At 43.3% G+C, this 19,664-nt stretch overlaps 1 pseudogene; it reads left to right on the forward strand.

Annotated features, from left to right (window-relative positions):
- Window positions 1–6,087: 6,087 nt before the first annotated feature.
- Window positions 6,088–9,194, forward strand: LOC115115791 (nuclear factor interleukin-3-regulated protein-like; annotated as a pseudogene).
- Window positions 9,195–19,664: the final 10,470 nt, after the last annotated feature.

A 19,664-nucleotide genomic window follows, 5' to 3' on the forward strand; every position in this document is an offset into this window, starting at 1 on the left:
ATTCAACTAAGGTAGCCAAGACAACTACATTCACAGTCAGTGAATTCAACTAAGGTAGCCAAGACAACTACATTCACAGTCAGTGAATTCAACTAAGGTAGCCAAGACAACTACATTCACAGTCAGTGAATTCAACTAAGGTAGCCAAGACAACTACATTCACAGTCAATGAATTCAACTAAGGTAGCCAAGACAACTACATTCACAGTCAGTGAATTCAACTAAAGTAGCCAAGACAACTACATTCACAGTCAGTGAATTCAACTAAGGTAGCCAAGACAACTACATTCACAGTCAGTGAATTCAACTAAGGTAGCCAAGACAACTACATTCACAGTCAGTGAATTCAACTAAGGTAGCCAAGACAACTACATTCACAGCCAGTGAATTCAACTAAGGTAGCCAAGACAACTACATTCACAGTCAGTGAATTCAACTAAGGTAGCCAAGACAACTACATTCACAGTCAGTGAATTCAACTAAGGTAGCCAAGACAACTACATTCACAGTCAGTGCATTCAGCTAAAGTAGCCAAGACAACTACATTCACAGTCAGTGAATTCAACTAAAGTAGCCAAGACAACTACATTCACAGTCAGTGAATTCAACTAAGGTAGCCAAGACAACTACATTCACAGTCAGTGCATTAACTAAGGTAGGCAAGACAACTACATTCACAGTCAGTGAATTCAACTAAGGTAGCCAAGACAACTACATTCACAGTCAGTGAATTCAACTAAAGTAGCCAAGACAACTACATTCACAGTCAGTGAATTCAACTAAGGTAGCCAAGACAACTACATTCACAGTCAGTGCATTCAGCTAAAGTAGCCAAGACAATTAAATTCACAGTCAGTGCATTCAACTAAGGTAGCCAAGACAACTACATTCACAGTCAGTGAATTCAACTAAGGTAGCCAAGACAACTACATTCACAGTCAGTGCATTCAACTAAGGTAGCCAAGACAACTACATTCACAGTCAGTGCATTCAACTAAGGTAGCCAAGACAACTACATTCACAGTCAGTGCATTCAAGCTAAAGTAGCCAAGACAACTACATTCACAGTCAGTGAATTCAACTAAGGTAGCCAAGACAACTTCACAGTCACATTCAAGACAACTACATTCACAGTCAGTGAATTCAACTAAGGTAGCCAAGACAACCACATTCACAGTCAGTGCATTCAACTAAGGTAGCCAAGACAACTACATTCACAGTCAGTGAATTCAACTAAGGTAGCCAAGACAACTACATTCACAGTCAGTGAATTCAACTAAGGTAGCCAAGACAACTACATTCACAGTCAGTGAATTCAACTAAAGTAGCCAAGACAACTACATTCACAGTCAGTGAATTCAACTAAGGTAGCCAAGACAACTACATTCACAGTCAGTGCATTAACTAAGGTAGGCAAGACAACTACATTCACAGTCAGTGAATTCAACTAAAGTAGCCAAGACAACTACATTCACAGTCAGTGAATTCAACTAAGGTAGCCAAGACAACTACATTCACAGTCAGTGAATTCAACTAAAGTAGCCAAGACAACTACATTCACAGTCAGTGAATTCAACTAAGGTAGCCAAGACAACTACATTCACAGTCAGTGCATTCAGCTAAAGTAGCCAAGACAATTAAATTCACAGTCAGTGCTTCAACTAAGGTAGCCAAGACAACTACATTCACAGTCAGTGAATTCAACTAAGGTAGCCAAGACAACTACATTCACAGTCAGTGCATTCAACTAAGGTAGCCAAGACAACTACATTCACAGTCAGTGCATTCAACTAAGGTAGCCAAGACAACTACATTCACAGTCAGTGCATTCAGCTAAAGTAGCCAAGACAACTACATTCACAGTCAGTGAATTCAACTAAGGTAGCCAAGACAACCACATTCACAGTCAGTGCATTCAACTAAGGTAGCCAAGACAACTACATTCACAGTCAGTGAATTCAACTAAGGTAGCCAAGACAACTACATTCACAGTCAGCGAATTCAACTAAGGTAGCCAAGACAACTACATTCACAGTCAGTGCATTCAGCTAAAGTAGCCAAGACAACTACATTCACAGTCAGTGAATTCAACTAAGGTAGCCAAGACAACTACATTCACAGTCAGTGAATTCAACTAAGGTAGCCAAGACAACTACATTCACAGTCAGTGCATTCAAGTAAGGTAGCCAAGACAACTACATTCACAGTCAGTGAATTCAATTAAGGTAGCCAAGACAACTACATTCACAGTCAGTGCATTCAGCTAAAGTAGCCAAGACAACTACATTCACAGTCAGTGAATTCAACTAAGGTAGCCAAGACAACTACATTCACAGTCAGTGAATTCAACTAAGGTAGCCAAGACAACTACATTCACAGTCAGTGAATTCAACTAAGGTAGCCAAGACAACTACATTCACAGTCAGTGAATTCAACTAAGGTAGCCAAGACAACTACATTCACAGTCAGTGAATTCAACTAAGGTAGCCAAGACAACTACATTCACAGTCAGTGAATTCAACTAAGGTAGCCAAGACAACTACATTCACAGTCAGTGCATTCAAGTAAGGTAGCCAAGACAACTACATTCACAGTCAGTGAATTCAACTAAGGTAGCCAAGACAACTACATTCACAGTCAGTGCATTCAGCTAAAGTAGCCAAGACAACTACATTCACAGTCAGTGAATTCAACTAAGGTAGCCAAGACAACTACATTCACAGTCAGTGAATTCAACTAAGGTAGCCAAGACAACTACATTCACAGTCAGTGAATTCAACTAAGGTAGCCAAGACAACTACATTCACAGTCAGTGAATTCAACTAAGGTAGCCAAGACAACTACATTCACAGTCAGTGAATTCAACTAAGGTAGCCAAGACAACTACATTCACAGTCAGTGAATTCAACTAAGGTAGCCAAGACAACTACATTCACAGTCAGTGAATTCAACTAAGGTAGCCAAGACAACTACATTCACAGTCAGTGAATTCAACTAAAGTAGCCAAGACAACTACATTCACAGTCAGTGAATTCAACTAAGGTAGCCAAGACAACTACATTCACAGTCAGTGAATTCAACTAAGGTAGCCAAGACAACTACATTCACAGTCAGTGAATTCAACTAAGGTAGCCAAGACAACTACATTCACAGTCAGTGAATTCAACTAAGGTAGCCAAGACAACTACATTCACAGTCAGTGAATTCAACTAAGGTAGCCAAGACAACTACATTCACAGTCAGTGAATTCAACTAAGGTAGCCAAGACAACTACATTCACAGTCAGTGAATTCAACTAAGGTAGCCAAGACAACTACATTCACAGTCAGTGAATTCAACTAAGGTAGCCAAGACAACTACATTCACAGTCAGTGAATTCAACTAAGGTAGCCAAGACAACTACATTCACAGTCAGTGCATTCAACTAAGGTAGCCAAGACAACTACATTCACAGTCAGTGCATTCAACTAAGGTAGCCAAGACAACTACATTCACAGTCAGTGCATTCAGAAAGTAGCAAGACAACTACATTCACAGTCAGTGAATTCAACTAAGGTAGCCAAGACAACTACATTCACAGTCAGTGCATTCAACTAAGGTAGCCAAGACAACTACATTCACAGTCAGTGCATTCAAGTAAGGTAGCCAAGACAACTACATTCACAGTCAGTGAATTCAACTAAGGTAGCCAAGACAACTACATTCACAGTCAGTGAATTCAACTAAAGTAGCCAAGACAACTACATTCACAGTCAGTGAATTCAACTAAGGTAGCCAAGACAACTACATTCACAGTCAGTGAATTCAACTAAGGTAGCCAAGACAACTACATTCACAGTCAGTGCATTCAAGTAAGGTAGCCAAGACAACTACATTCACAGTCAGTGAATTCAACTAAGGTAGCCAAGACAACTACATTCACAGTCAGTGCATTCAGCTAAAGTAGCCAAGACAACTACATTCACAGTCAGTGAATTCAACTAAGGTAGCCAAGACAACTACATTCACAGTCAGTGAATTCAACTAAGGTAGCCAAGACAACTACATTCACAGTCAGTGAATTCAACTAAGGTAGCCAAGACAACTACATTCACAGTCAGTGAATTCAACTAAGGTAGCCAAGACAACTACATTCACAGTCAGTGAATTCAACTAAGGTAGCCAAGACAACTACATTCACAGTCAGTGAATTCAACTAAGGTAGCCAAGACAACTACATTCACAGTCAGTGAATTCAACTAAGGTAGCCAAGACAACTACATTCACAGTCAGTGAATTCAACTAAGGTAGCCAAGACAACTACATTCACAGTCAGTGCATTCAGCTAAAGTAGCCAAGACAACTACATTCACAGTCAGTGAATTCAACTAAGGTAGCCAAGACAACTACATTCACAGTCAGTGAATTCAACTAAGGTAGCCAAGACAACTACATTCACAGTCAGTGAATTCAACTAAGGTAGCCAAGACAACTACATTCACAGTCAGTGAATTCAACTAAGGTAGCCAAGACAACTACATTCACAGTCAGTGAATTCAACTAAGGTAGCCAAGACAACTACATTCACAGTCAGTGAATTCAACTAAGGTAGCCAAGACAACTACATTCACAGTCAGTGAATTCAACTAAGGTAGCCAAGACAACTACATTCACAGTCAGTGAATTCAACTAAGGTAGCCAAGACAACTACATTCACAGTCAGTGAATTCAACTAAGGTAGCCAAGACAACTACATTCACAGTCAGTGAATTCAACTAAGGTAGCCAGTGACATTCACAGTCAGTGAATTCAACTAAGGTAGCCAAGACAACTACATTCACAGTCAGTGAATTCAACTAAGGTAGCCAAGACAACTACATTCACAGTCAGTGAATTCAACTAAGGTAGCCAAGACAACTACATTCACAGTCAGTGAATTCAACTAAGGTAGCCAAGACAACTACATTCACAGTCAGTGAATTCAACTAAGGTAGCCAAGACAACTACATTCACAGTCAGTGAATTCAACTAAGGTAGCCAAGACAACTACATTCACAGTCAGTGAATTCAACTAAGGTAGCCAAGACAACTACATTCACAGTCAGTGAATTCAACTAAGGTAGCCAAGACAACTACATTCACAGTCAGTGAATTCAACTAAGGTAGCCAAGACAACTACATTCACAGTCAGTGAATTCAACTAAGGTAGCCAAGACAACTACATTCACAGTCAGTGCATTCAGCTAAAGTAGCCAAGACAACTACATTCACAGTCAGTGAATTCAACTAAGGTAGCCAAGACAACTACATTCACAGTCAGTGAATTCAACTAAGGTAGCCAAGACAACTACATTCACAGTCAGTGAATTCAACTAAGGTAGCCAAGACAACTACATTCACAGTCAGTGAATTCAACTAAGGTAGCCAAGACAACTACATTCACAGTCAGTGAATTCAACTAAGGTAGCCAAGACAACTACATTCACAGTCAGTGAATTCAACTAAGGTAGCCAAGACAACTACATTCACAGTCAGTGAATTCAACTAAGGTAGCCAAGACAACTACATTCACAGTCAGTGAATTCAACTAAGGTAGCCAAGACAACTACATTCACAGTCAGTGAATTCAACTAAGGTAGCCAAGACAACTACATTCACAGTCAGTGCATTCAAGTAAGGTAGCCAAGACAACTGAGAGAGCTCTCAGGTCAATCAACATGAGGGATTGGAGGTGTGTGAACAGACAGCATGAGACATCTGGATCTGTAAAACCAGAATCCAACCCAGTCTGTCATACATGAAGGTATTTAATCAAATGATTTCAAAATATGCATATTATCAGTCAAAGTCTTGCAAATGGATATTTGGACAGATGGTGGACTGGATTTGCAACTTATTTGGAGACATTAACATACAGTAATTTGATCAAAGATGTTGAAAACATGGTTGAAGATCAGAGAGAGAGAGAGAGAGAGAGAGCAAGAGAGAGGTGGATTGGGGTGAGAAAAATAGTATGTGACGCGTAGCAGCTGAAAGCGGATAGGCTCGCCCTGCTGTGACTAAATGGGGCATTGGCTCGAGGCCGAATGGGAGGCGGCTTTGCGTTCCATTGGTGGTGGTTCTATTCTATAGGCTGAGGACGCGGGTTCAGGCGAGGTGAGGAGACAAACCAAGTTGAACCTATACTGGGTGAAGAAACAAAATATGAGTCGCGGCAGTGTTCGCTGAGCAGAAACAAGCGCGAAGCGAACTGGGAGAGACGCGCCCTAATCATCTAATCTATTGAGCATATACAGTCTTTCTAATAACACTTTGGAGGAGATTCACATGAAGAAGAGGAACTTCATCGGGCTATTTCACTGACAGGTAACCTCATCTCAAATGGAAAAGAAAATGTTGATTTATTATGTTATATAGAAATGTGACTAAAATGTGTTTTTTTAAGAACATTGTATTGTGTGTGGTGCTGAACTAGTTATTTAAGATGGATGCGGAAAATATACAAAGTGGTTGATAAAGAAGTGTTGTCTAAAGTTAGGAGTAGGCACTATGCAGCATATCAAAACCAGATCAAGTTAATCGACACCCTTGTTCGATTCTCAGTTATCCTGCGCATGCTACCGCGGTTCTCATCCGCCAGTGCTGTTTCTCGGGGACATCCGGTAAAATCATGCATAAATAAGTGCATGTACTGTAATGTTCCTCTCTGTAACGTTGCGTAACGCGAGGAAACGATGACACGCCTTGGGGCTGCCTTCTCAGTGGGTGCACTTAATTCAACATGTTCAGACTGTGTGTGGGAGCAAATAGTTGTTAAACGACTGTTGCTGTGAAAACTACAGTATTCAGCGTACTGTTGAATTGACAGAAAGTTCACTGGATTCCTTTACACAACCTATGGTATAGCCTATAGAAGCTTTATTATAGGCTTTAATTATAGGCGAGTGAAAATTTGAAAATTCTCTCATCCCAATAAAACATTCAGGAATGTATTGCATATATTGCGTATAGTCAACATAGAAATAATAGACTAGTATAGGATAGAATATTCTGCACAAATGAGCAACTTACTTTCATCCTCAACTTGCTGATATCCTTCTACCATGTCGCAAAATGGAATTGTCCTAGGGATGTTTTTCATAATGAGAAATATGTGCGTGTTAACCATCTATGTGCATCTGTTCAGTACACGGTACACTACAGGAATGTTTGGAGCTGTGACAGAATGATATAACATTGTGTTGAACTTACATAAGGTTTACTCAAATCTCACTAACCTCCTCGTTGCCTTTTCTCTATCTGTCCACTAGATGGTGGCATTGCAACGTGAATCACTGCCACTCGGAGCCAGCGTCATTATCAAAACCAGAGAGTGTATTTCTTAAGTGAGCTATTAAACGAAACTCAAGCACACAATCTATGAGTTTGGCAATTACCCGATCACACCAGGGCTATCCAAGCATGAAATTCCATACTAGACCCACCAGTAGCGTCCTCCAGGATTTGTCTGGTGGTCCCTCCCATCTGTTGGGACTGGAAGGCCTGGACCCGAGGCCTCTGAGCGAGGCAATGTCCTTCACTGACGAGGCGGTCTCCATCCTGACCTCCAGCAGCCAGCTAGCCCGTTCCCTCCTGGGCTGCACCTCTGCCCTGAAGCGGAAAGAAAGCCTAGCCGCCACCGCTAACCATACTAACGCTAATGCTATCTCTAACAATGACGGTGAGGATGACTTTGACGATAGCGACAGTGCTCTGCGCCGCAAACGCGAGTTCACTCCCGACGAGAAGAAGGACGACGGCTACTGGGATAAGAGGAAGAAGAACAACGAGGCGGCGAAACGGTCGCGTGAGAAACGACGTGCCAATGACATGGTCCTGGAGACGAGGGTTCTGGGGTTGTTGGAGGAGAACGCCCGACTAAGGGCCGAACTCCTGGCCTTCAAGTTCCGCTTTGGCCTAGTCAAGGACACCTCCGACATAGCCATAATGCCGCTGTCCGTGCCTCCACCCAAACATCTTGAACCGAGGTACTACCTACCCCACGATGATGGTTCCTACCCCCATAACACCCCCGCCACCACCTCCCACCACCATCCCCACCACTCATCCTCATACGAGGTGAGGGGAACTGGGCTGCCAGCAGGGCGTGACGTGGGCAGTAGTATATCCGAGGACTCTGGTTTCTCTCCTGGAAGCTCCAACATCGGCAGCCCTGTGTTCTTTGACGATGGACTAGGGGACCACAGCCGAACATCCCCCAGAACGGTAGAGGAACAGGGGCGTTATGAGCCTCGCACCTCCTGGAGGCAGAAGGACAGTACCACGGCAGGCAGGACTCTAGCCTACCACACAAACTCCGCTTCAAAACCCCCGGTGGAGGTAGCGAAGGTGTGGAGATACCAGCAAGGTCCCCTAATAGTAAACGCCCTTTCCCCGTAGCTACAGTCGGACCAAACACCCAGAGGAGCCAGGCTGGATGGTACAGTCATAGGGGGGAGGGCCAGGCTGCGTGGCCCAGTGAGGAGGCCCATGCTGGGCATGATCAGCAGCACCACTTCTCCCCCTCTGGAGGGTCTGCACACAGCCCTACCACTACCACAGACTCCCAGTATGTGGCAGAGAATGGCACCCTCAAATCCCAGCTCAGCTCTCTATCGCAGGAGGTGGCCCAGCTCAAGAAGCTGTTCTCTCAGCAGCTGCTCTCCAAACTGGTCTGAGGTCAGGTTGAACACACTCACAACCTCACCTTAACATTTACATACAGAGAAGAGCAACAGAGAGATAAAGGGGTATAGACTCAAAGAAAGTTACTTCACTTCAACCTGAACATTGACTTTCATAGTGTCTCAGCTGAACTTGACTTTCACAGTGTCTCAGCTGAACTTGACCTTCACAGTGTCTCAGCTGAACTTGACTCACAGGGCACAGCACTGCCCATTTTTATTTGAACTAGGCAAGTCAGTTAAAAACTCATTCTTATTTACAATGACAGTTTAGGAACGGTGGGTTAACTGCCTTATTCAGGGGCAGAACAACATATTTTGTTTTTACCTTGTCAGCTCGGGGATTCGATCTAGCAACCTTTCGGTGACTGGCCCAACGCTCTAAACACTAAGCTACCTGCCGCTCCATTGATCTCCAGCAAACAGCTACATCAAGTGTGAAGAAGCTGAGCGAACCACATGACAACCTGAAAACTACTTCAATAACATTCTCCAGATCTCCAGATACAGTGGCCTTCACCACTATAAAAGCACACCAGCACAGGAAGTACCAGTTACAATAGCAATCAGCAGTCAAAAGCAATACTTCAGGATACTCTGTTTGATTCACAGTACTATAAAACAGCATTTATGGGTAACTTATATGATACACATTTTTTTTATTTATATTTTGAGTCATTTAGCAGACACTCTTATCCAGGGCGACTTACAGTATGCGAGTGCATACATTTTCATACTTGTTCGTATGATATCTGAAATACATTTTTTTTTTGTACACTGATCTGGCCTGTGTCTTTGATAACGTTTCACATTATTTCTTTTGAGACTTTAATTGAACAGGTCTTAACACACTGGATTACACTGGTAAACCTGAGTACATGCAGCGGTACACACACTGGATTACACTGGTAAACCTGAGTACATGCAGCGGTACACGCTGGATTACACTGGTAAACCTGAGTACATGCAGCGGTACACACACTGGAGTACACTGGTAAACCTGAGTACATGCAGCGGTACACACACTGATGTCAGAGATGGATCATTTGTGAACCCATTCCGTTTGTACTATTGTGTTACATGTTCGATTACCCTGCTGCTGTAGGACATGGTATCCCTCACCTCTGTTTGTTTCTACACAGTTTGTCTTAAACGGTTTGTCTAATCAAATATAATAATAACAGATTCTATGTACATATTTTTTCATTTCAACTGTAAGTAATGTGATATACTGTACATGTACGTCAATAAATAAACAGTTTTTCCTAATCAGTGTTTTGTGTCTATGAGTTTCTATTACGTGACTAATACACATTTATGATACTTTATTGCGTGTGTCTTCCACAGGTCGTCTCACATCCACTATTCTCTCATTAATGCAGCGGGTTTGAAGTTACTAGTAGCCTCGTACACGTGGTTACGACCCCACACACTCCTATGAAGGGTCCTCGCAGCACATGACGAGTCGTCTCCAGTGAGTCATATGAGGGATGGAGATAGAGAGTAAAAAAGAAAACAGGATGTATTCCCGAACAAACCACTGTGTTTATACCTGTGCTAAAAGCATGAATTATAAAGGTCCACCAACACAAAATACATCACTAAACAGCTGATCTAAATGGATTCACAGTATACACAGACCACCTTTCCAACTGAAGTGTTTAAGTGCTTTACATTGTAATGGAGGGAAATATCCTCATCCACTATAAATATATGTAGTAGTCTACCCACCCAGCTCGTGTTTTCTGCATCAGTGATAGACTTTAATGGTGCTCTTTTCCAACCCTCTATATATACACTACTGTTTGCGTGCTTGAACCTAATGAGACAGGCAGGGATAGGTAGTGAGAGAGTAAGTAAGAAGAGAGAGAGGGGGAGATGGGGACAGTGGTCTACAGAGGCCTTGCATCTCTCTCTCTCTCTCTCTCTCTCTCTCTCTCTCTCTCTCTCTCTCTCTCTCTCACCACCAATGATGAACGGGTGATATCTTTCTCCCTCTACCTCTCTTTACCTCCCTCCTCTCTATCTCCCCCCTCTCTCTCTTCTTACTTACTCTGTCACTACCTCCCTCTCCTCCCTCCATTCCCATCCCTCTCTCTCCCCTCCCTCACTCTCTGCAGCTCTGTGATGCACTAAGGGTCACTAGCACGACACGGCAGTGCACACAGCTGAACAGAGCAAGGCGTTAAAGGGGGAAAAGGAGGGGTTCTGTAGATACAATGCATCTCTACAATATTTACATGAAGGTAAAGTACGGGCAGTGCAAATGTGTTACAATAAAATGGATAAAAATGGAGATTGGGGCATAATCTAGGCCTCCCTCTCTGTTCAGTGATGGGGATGGGATGGGGGGAGAGAGTGGGTCTCTGAGTGACTCATATGTACCACGTCAGCAGTAGCCACACACACACACACACACACACACACACACACACACACACACACACACAGAGACAACGTCAGCAGCAGCAGGAGGAGAAGCTATTTTAAGCTTCAAGGAGAGGACAGGATATTGATTGGCCCATGTCAGGACGCACTTCTGGACCTGAATATGAATGGGACAGAGAGAAAGAAAGACTTAGATAAGAAAAAAGGAGAGGAAATGAGGGGTATAGAGAGAAGAAGAGTAGATAGAAATAGGGAAGTCAAAGGAGGGAGGGGGAGAGACGCTAATACAGGAGATATGATGATAGTGTAGAAGACTACTTCGTATAGATCAAGAGATGCTAACTGTTCACTACTGGCTCGGTGATATTCAGAGATACATACAGAACAGGTCTGGAAGCTGTTGTTCTTCAATGATCAAAACCCAACACCAGGTGGCATCCGGCACTCTCTGTAGCTGAACGCTTCACCCACAGCAGAAATATCAGTTTCCACACCAGTCCTTATCGTTCTAGTAGTAGACTCTCTACAGTGTATTTGTCCAGTAGTAGACTCTACAGCCTCATGTTACACCAGTCCTTATCGTTCCAGTAGTAGACTCTCTACAGTGTATTTGTCCAGTAGTAGACTCTCTACAGCCTCATGCCACACCAGTCCTTATCGTTCCAGTAGTAGACTCTCTACAGCATCATGCTACACCAGTCCTTATCGTTTAGGTAGTAGACTCTCTACAGCCTCATGTCACACCAGTCCTTATCGTTCCAGTAGTAGACTCTCTAAAGTGTTTTGTCAGAACACATGCCTCATGCCACACCAGTCCTTATCGTTCCAGTAGTAGACTCTCTACAGCATCATGCCACACTAGTCCTTATCGTTCCAGTAGTAGACTCTCTACAGCCTCATGCTACACCAGTCCTTATCGTTCCAGTAGTAGACTCTCTACAGCATCATGCCACACTAGTCCTTATCGTTCCAGTAGTAGACTCTCTACAGCATCATGCCACACTAGTCCTTATCGTTCCAGTAGTAGACTCTCTACAGTGTGTTGTCAGAACACATGCATCATGCCACACCAGTCCTTATCGTTCCAGTAGTAGACTCTCTACAGCCTCATGCCACACTAGTCCTTATCGTTCCAGTAGTAGACTCTCTACAGCCTCATGCTACACTAGTCCTCATCGTTCCAGTAGTAGACTCTCTACAGCCTCATGCTACACCAGTCCTTATCGTTCCAGTAGTAGACTCTCTACAGCATCATGCTACACCAGTCCTTATCGTTCCAGTAGTAGACTCTCTACAGCTTCATGTCACACCAGTCCTTATCGTTCCAGTAGTAGACTCTCTACAGCCTCATGCTACACTAGTCCTCATCGTTCCAGTAGTAGACTCTCTACAGCCTCATGCTACACCAGTCCTTATCGTTCCAGTAGTAGACTCTCTACAGCATCATGCTACACCAGTCCTTATCGTTCCAGTAGTAGACTCTCTACAGCATCATGTCACACCAGTCCTTATCGTTCCAGTAGTAGACTCTCTACAGCATCATGCCACACCAGTCCTTATCGTTCCAGTAGTAGACTCTCTACAGCCTCATGCCACACCAGTCCTTATCGTTCCAGTAGTAGACTCTCTACAGCATCATGCCACACCAGTCCTTATCGTTCCAGTAATAGACTCTCTACAGCATCATGTCACACCAGTCCTTATCGTTCCAGTAGTAGACTCTCTACAGCATCATGCCACACCAGTCCTTATCGTTCCAGTAGTAGACTCTCTACAGCCTCATGCCACACCAGTCCTTATCGTTCCAGTAGTAGACTCTCTACAGCCTCATGCCACACCAGTCCTTATCGTTCCAGTAGTAGACTCTCTACAGCCTCATGCCACACCAGTCCTTATCGTTCCAGTAGTAGACTCTCTACAGCCTCATGCTACACCAGTCCTTATCGTTCCAGTAGTAGACTCTCTACAGCATCATGCTACACCAGTCCTTATCGTTCCAGTAGTAGACTCTCTACAGCATCATGTCACACCAGTCCTTATCGTTCCAGTAGTAGACTCTCTACAGCATCATGCCACACCAGTCCTTATCGTTCCAGTAGTAGACTCTCTACAGCATCATGCTACACCAGTCCTTATCGTTCCAGTAGTAGACTCTCTACAGCATCATGCTACACTACTCCTTATCGTTCCAGTAGTGAGCCTGGTTACTTAGACGTATTTAACGTATTTCCTGGCGTAGGTTTATTATGTTTATATTCTGGTTCTTTTTCTCTCATCTTTCCTTTTTCACTCTTTAAAAAAATGTGTGTGAGATAACTGGCGATAACATGGAGAGTGTGAGTGAGACACCCCAGATATTTTTTTGACAGGCATGGACTCCATACATGGTAACCCCCCAGTTCACTGAGTCTACCTCGGTCTGTTTCCTCCCCGCCTGCCTAACAATAACACTGAATAGCCCAATAGATACACATCAGTTGTTTTGTCTACTCTACCCCAGTCCCCAACACCCCTCCCTCTAGTCTAGTCTACAACCAACCCCCATTCCTATAATCCATAGACCATACAGACAGTCTGGTTGCTGGTTGCTAGGCAGACGCTGGCTATGACGGTTGCCAAGGGAACACTGTGCAGCAGACGCAGCTCTGGGGGGAGTGCGTTGGGGGTTGGGTGGTTGTTGTCGGAGTAGAGGGGGTAGGAGCTACCAAGTTTAAGGTCAACGTCTCCCCAAGATTGTCTGACTGACGGTGGTGTGGTAACAAAGAGAGGGGGAGGGAAGGAGAGGGAGAGAGAAGGAGAGGGAGAGAGAAGGAGAGGGGGATGGAAGGAGAGGGGGATGGAGGAAGGGATGTATATGAATCTGTTCTTTCTTAATCCTTTCCAATTGATTCCTTTATTCCATGTTTCCAAAGGGGCTTCTCCGTGGCATATGTAAAATAAATTATGTAACACTGTGAAAACATTTGGCTCCAGGTTTGACACTGTTTTAATGAACATACGCACACTAAAAAAAGTGGCAAGAAAAAGCATTTGAATTGGCATTGGAATTGGATGGATTCCAACAGGATATTGGACTATAGAATCAGATCTACTGTAAGATACCCTTCTCTCTTCTCTCTGTGTGTTTAGGGTTAATAAGAAAGATGACTAACCAGCACAGAGGGCGTTGGAGTAAACCATGAGCTGACCAATGCTACAGTCCATAAAGTTCAACGGGTTAAACGCTCTACTGACACTAATAACGATACTATTCACACTTTATAGCCTGTCCTCTTTTGTCTTACAGAGATAGAAACTCACTCTCCTCAACACTACTTGTCGGAGGTTTATTGGAGGCAATGAAGAGGTTACCATTAGATTGAAGAATGGCATTGTGTGTGTGTGTGTGTGTGTGTGTGTGTGTGTGTGTGTGTGTGTGTGTGTGTGTGTGTGTGTGTGTGTGTGTGTGTGTGTGTGTGTGTGTGTGTGTGTGTGTGTGTGTGTGTGATAGGCATCAAGTAATAAGCATAAATAAGTGAAGACAACAGCCTAGGGTCCTCAAAACTATTTGATGCTTGATGTCTATGGAGAACAGGATTTCTTAATGTTCATGTGTCTTTCACCCTTGTAGTGCAACAGGTCAGTTCTCAAATTCCATATATCCAAAAATGCTCAAAGGCAATATGATAAGAAGTGATTCCATTTCCCTCATTTTTATATCTCTGAAATGGGAGATCAAAGGGACAGCAGTATTGTATTAGAGAAAATGTGAGAGAATAACCACTTCTATTAAATGTGTGATAACCTTATTCCATTGAAAACAACATCATTGCTTTCTCCATTGGCTGTTATGTTCTTATCTCCAAGGTCATTCTGAATGGCAGGCCTGCTCTATGATACAATAGAGAAAACACTACGGGCCGAGAATAAAAACCCATTCAGGGTGCCAACAGAATAACTAAAGCTGTCCTTGACTTTAGTTATCTATCACCATGGACATCCAGAGAGGCTCTTGATGTTGTTACAAAAATCACCTTGGAAACGGCTTGTCTTATGACATAAAACGGAGCTTCGGGGCTCAATCGTTATGACATAAAACGGAGCTTCAGGGCTCAATCGTTATGGCATAAAACGGAGCTTCAGGGCTCAATCGTTATGACATAAAACGTAGCTTCAGGGCTCAATCGTTATGTTCCCTTTGTAATCCAAATGAGAGTCCTTGCGAGCCAAATCTACATTGAGTGTACAAAACACTAGGAAAACCTTCCTTGATACACAAGAGAAACTGTTGAGTGTGAAAACCCAGCAGCGTTGCAGTTCTTGACACTTTCAAACAGGTGCGCCTGGCACCTCCTACCATACCCCATTTAAAAAGCACTGAAATATTTTGTCTTGCCCATTCACCCTCTGAATGCCACACATACACAATCCATGTCTCAATTGTCTCAATGCTTAAAAATCCTTCTTTAACCTGTCTCCTCCCATTCATCTTCACTGATTGAATTGGATTTAGCAAGTGACATCAATAAGAGAGCATAGCTTTCACCTGCTCAGTCTATGTCATGGAAAGAGCAGGTGTTCTTAATGTCTTGGTTTTGGAGCAGTGGCTTCTTCCTTGCTGAGCAGCCTTTCAGGTTATGTCGATATTGGACTCATTTTACTGTGGATATAGATACTTTTGTACCTGTTTCCTCCAGCATCTTCACAAGGTCCTTTACTGTTGTTCTGGGATTGATTTACACTTTTTGCACCAAAGTACGTTCATCTCTAGGAGACAGAACGCGTCTCCTTCTTGAGTTGTATGACGGCTGCGTGGTCCCAAGGTGTTTATACTTGCATACTATTGTTTGTACAGATGAACTACCTTCGGGCGTTTGGAAATTGCTCCCAAGGATGAACCAGACTTGTGGAGGTCTACCATTATTCTTCTGATGTCTTGGCTGATTTCTTTTGATTTTCCCATGATCAAGCAAAGAGGCACTGAGTTTGAAGGTAGGCCTTGAAATACATCCACAGGTACACCTTCAATTGACTCAAATGATGTCAATTAGCCTATCAGAAGCTTCTAAAGCCATGACATCATTTTTTCCAAGCTGTTTAAAGGCACGGTCAACTTAGTGTATGTAAACTTCTGAACCACTGGAATTGTGATACAGTGAATTATAATTGAAATAATCTGTCTGTAAACAATTGTTGGAAAAATGACTTGTGCCATGGACAAAGTAGATGTCCTAACTGACTTGCCAAAACTATAGTTTGTAAACAAGAAATTTGGGGAGTGGATGAAAAACGATCTTTAATCAGTCCAGCCTAAGTGTATGTAAACTTCCCACTTCAACTGTATATATCCAAGAAGGTAGAAGTTTGTGATGCTATATGTAACCTTCAAACGGGGGGAAGCATATACATAAAAACAGATGAATGACATGGCTATAAGCATCATTTTGAGGATTATACATGTTTAAGATGTAACACATCACCTAATAGGACGAAGTTAGGGATGTATTGACTCATCTCATTCTTTTATCTAGAGTGATTTATTTGAACACTCGTGCCCATTGTGATTGATGAGTTTAGTTTGAATGTATATTGAAGCGAGCTGAATTGGGATAAACACTTTGTTTTTCTTATACAATATATCTCTCTCTCGCCCTGAGTGCTTTTGCTATGAAAAATGACTTGGGCTGCATCCCAATGCACCCACCCTGTTCCCTATGTAGTGCACCTTTTTTGACCAGAGCCCTATGGGTTAAAATGTTTTGCACTATATAGGGAATGAATAGGGTGCCATTTGGAACGCAGCCTTGAATTTAATAGCAGGTTGTAACTGTGATGTCATTTTAGTTGTGCAATAAATTGTGTGATGAGGCTGATTAATTTGTAAGTCGCTCTGGATAAGAGCGTCTGCTAAATGACTTAAATGTAAATGTAAATGTATTAAAAATATATATATATATTTCACCTTTATTTAACCAGGTAGGCTAGCTGAGAACAAGTTCTCATTTACAACTGCGACCTGGCCAAGATAAAGCAAAGCAGTGTGACACAGATAACAACACAGAGTTACACATGGAGTAAACAATAAATAAGCCAATAACACAATAAACAAGTCAATGACACAGTAGAAAAAAGAAAGTCTATATACAGTGTGTGCAAAAGGCATGAGGAGGTAGGCAATAAACAGGCCATAGGATAATAATTACAATTTAGCAGATTAACACTGGAGTGATAAATGAGCAGATGATGATGTGCAAGCAGAGATACTGGTGTGCAAAAGAGCTGAAAAGTAAATAAAATAAAAACAGTATGGGGATGAGGTAGGTAGATTGGATGGACTATGTACAGCTGCAGCGATCGGTTAGCTGCTCAGATAGCTGATGTTTAAAGTTGGTGAAGGAAATATAAGTCTCCAGCTTCAGCGATTTCTGCAATTCGTTCCAGTCACTGGCAGCAGAGAACTGGAAGGAAAGGCGGCCAAATGAAGTGTTGGCATTGGGGATGACCAGTGAGATATACCTGCTGGAACGTGTACTACGGGTGGGTGTTGTTATCGTGACCAGTGAACTGAGATAAGGCGGAGCTTTACCTAGCATAGACTTATAGATGACCTGGAGCCAGTGGGTCTGGCGATGAATATGTAGCGAGGGCCAGCCGACTAAAGCATTCAAGTCGCAGTGGTGGGTGGTATAAGATGATTTAGTAACAAAACGGATGGCACTGTGATAGACTGTATTCAGTTTCCTGAGTAGAGTATTGGAAGCTTTTTCGTAGATGACATCGCCGAAGTCGAGGATCGGTAAGGATCGGTAGGGTAAGTTTGGCAGCGTGAGTGAAGGAGGCTTTGTTGCGAAATAGAAAGCCGATTCTAGATTTGATTTTGGATTGGAGATGTTTAATATGAGTCTGGAAGGAGAGTTTACAGTCTAACCAGACACCTAGGTATTTATAGTTGTCCACATATTCTAGGTCGGAACCGTCCAGGGTGGTGATGCTAGTCGGGCGGGCAGGTGCGGGCAGCGAACAGTTGAAAAGCATGCATTTGGTTTTACTAGCGTTTAAGAGCAGTTGGAGGCCACAGAAGGAGTGTTGTATGGCATTGAAGCTCGTTTGGAGGTTAGATAGCACAGTGTCCAAGGAAGGGCTAGAAGTATACAGAATGGTGTCGTCTCCGTAGAGGTGGATCAGGGAATCGCCCGCAGCAAGAGCGAAATCATTGATATATACAAGAGAAAAGAGTCTGCCCGAGAATTGAACCCTGTGGTACCCCCATAGAGACGGCCAGAGGTCCGGGCAACATGCCCTCTGATTTGACACACTGAACTCTGTCTGCAAAGTAGTTGGTGAATCAGGCGAGGCAGTCATTAGAAAAATCAAGGCTATTGAGTCTGCCGATAAGAATGCGGTGATTGACAGAGTCGAAAGCCTTGGCCAGGTCGATGAAGACGGCTGCACAGTACTGTCTTTTATCGATGGCGGTTATGATATCATTTAGTACCTTGAGTGTGGCTGAGGTGCACCCGTGACCGGCTCGGAAACCGGATTGCACAGGGGAGAAGGTAGGGTGGTATTCAAAATGGTCAGTGATCTCTTTATTAACTTGGCTTTCGAAGACTTTAGATAGGCAGGGCAGGATGGATATAGGTCTGTAACAGTTTGGGTCTAGGGTGTCACCCCCTTTGAAGAGGGGGATGACTGCGGCAGCTTTCCAATCTTTAGGGATCTCGGACGTTACGAAAGAGAGGTTGAACAGGCTGGTAATAGGGGTTGCAACAATTGCGGCGGTTGCTTTTAGAAAGAGAGGGTCCAGGTTGTCTAGCCTAGCTGATTTGTACGGGTCCAGGTTTTGCAGCTCTTTCAGAACATCTGCTATCTGGATTTGGGTGAAGGAGAAGCTGGGGAGGCTTGAGCGAGTAGGGGGGCTGTTGACCGGGGTTAGAGTAGCCAGGAGGAAGGCATGGCCAGCCGTTGAGAAATGCTTATTGAAATGTTCGATTATCATGGATTTATCGGTGGTGACGTGTCACCTAGCCTCAGTGCAGCGGGCAGCTGGGAGGAGGTGCTCTTGTTCTCCATGGACTTTACAGTGTCCCAAAACTTTTTGGAGTTAGAGCTACAGGATGCAAATTTCTGCTTGAAAAAGTCAGCCTTTGCCAGCCTTTGCCCAACCCTAATTCTAACTTTAAACCCTAAACCTAAAATCATTTTTTGCAAGTAAAGCAAAATGGCCTCACTTCTCTGAATTTTTGTTGGTTTACTATTCTTATAAGGACTTCTGGTACTTACAAGTATAATAAAACGTGTACATACACACGCACAGGTAGGCTAAACAAGCTTTAGGCTATTTGTCTTCACCTCGCCCTTTGGGCAACCTAACCAAATCTTTGCCCGAAATCTCATTCTGATTCTGTCTGGCGCTAGTCAATTCAGATACTACTGGTCCGGTGGCCCGGTCCTGCCAAATTGTGTTGCATCAGGTCGAAGCAATAGGGATCAGTACCGTGGGTGCAAACAGGGAGCGCGCGCGCCAACAAAAAAGACGTGACGAGGCAGCCTATGAGCTGTTACGCAACCACTGACCCACTAACACACATTCTA

The sequence above is a fragment of the Oncorhynchus nerka genome, linkage group LG15 (assembly GCF_034236695.1).
Source record: "Oncorhynchus nerka isolate Pitt River linkage group LG15, Oner_Uvic_2.0, whole genome shotgun sequence".
NCBI classification, from domain to species: Eukaryota; Metazoa; Chordata; class Actinopteri; order Salmoniformes; family Salmonidae; genus Oncorhynchus; species Oncorhynchus nerka.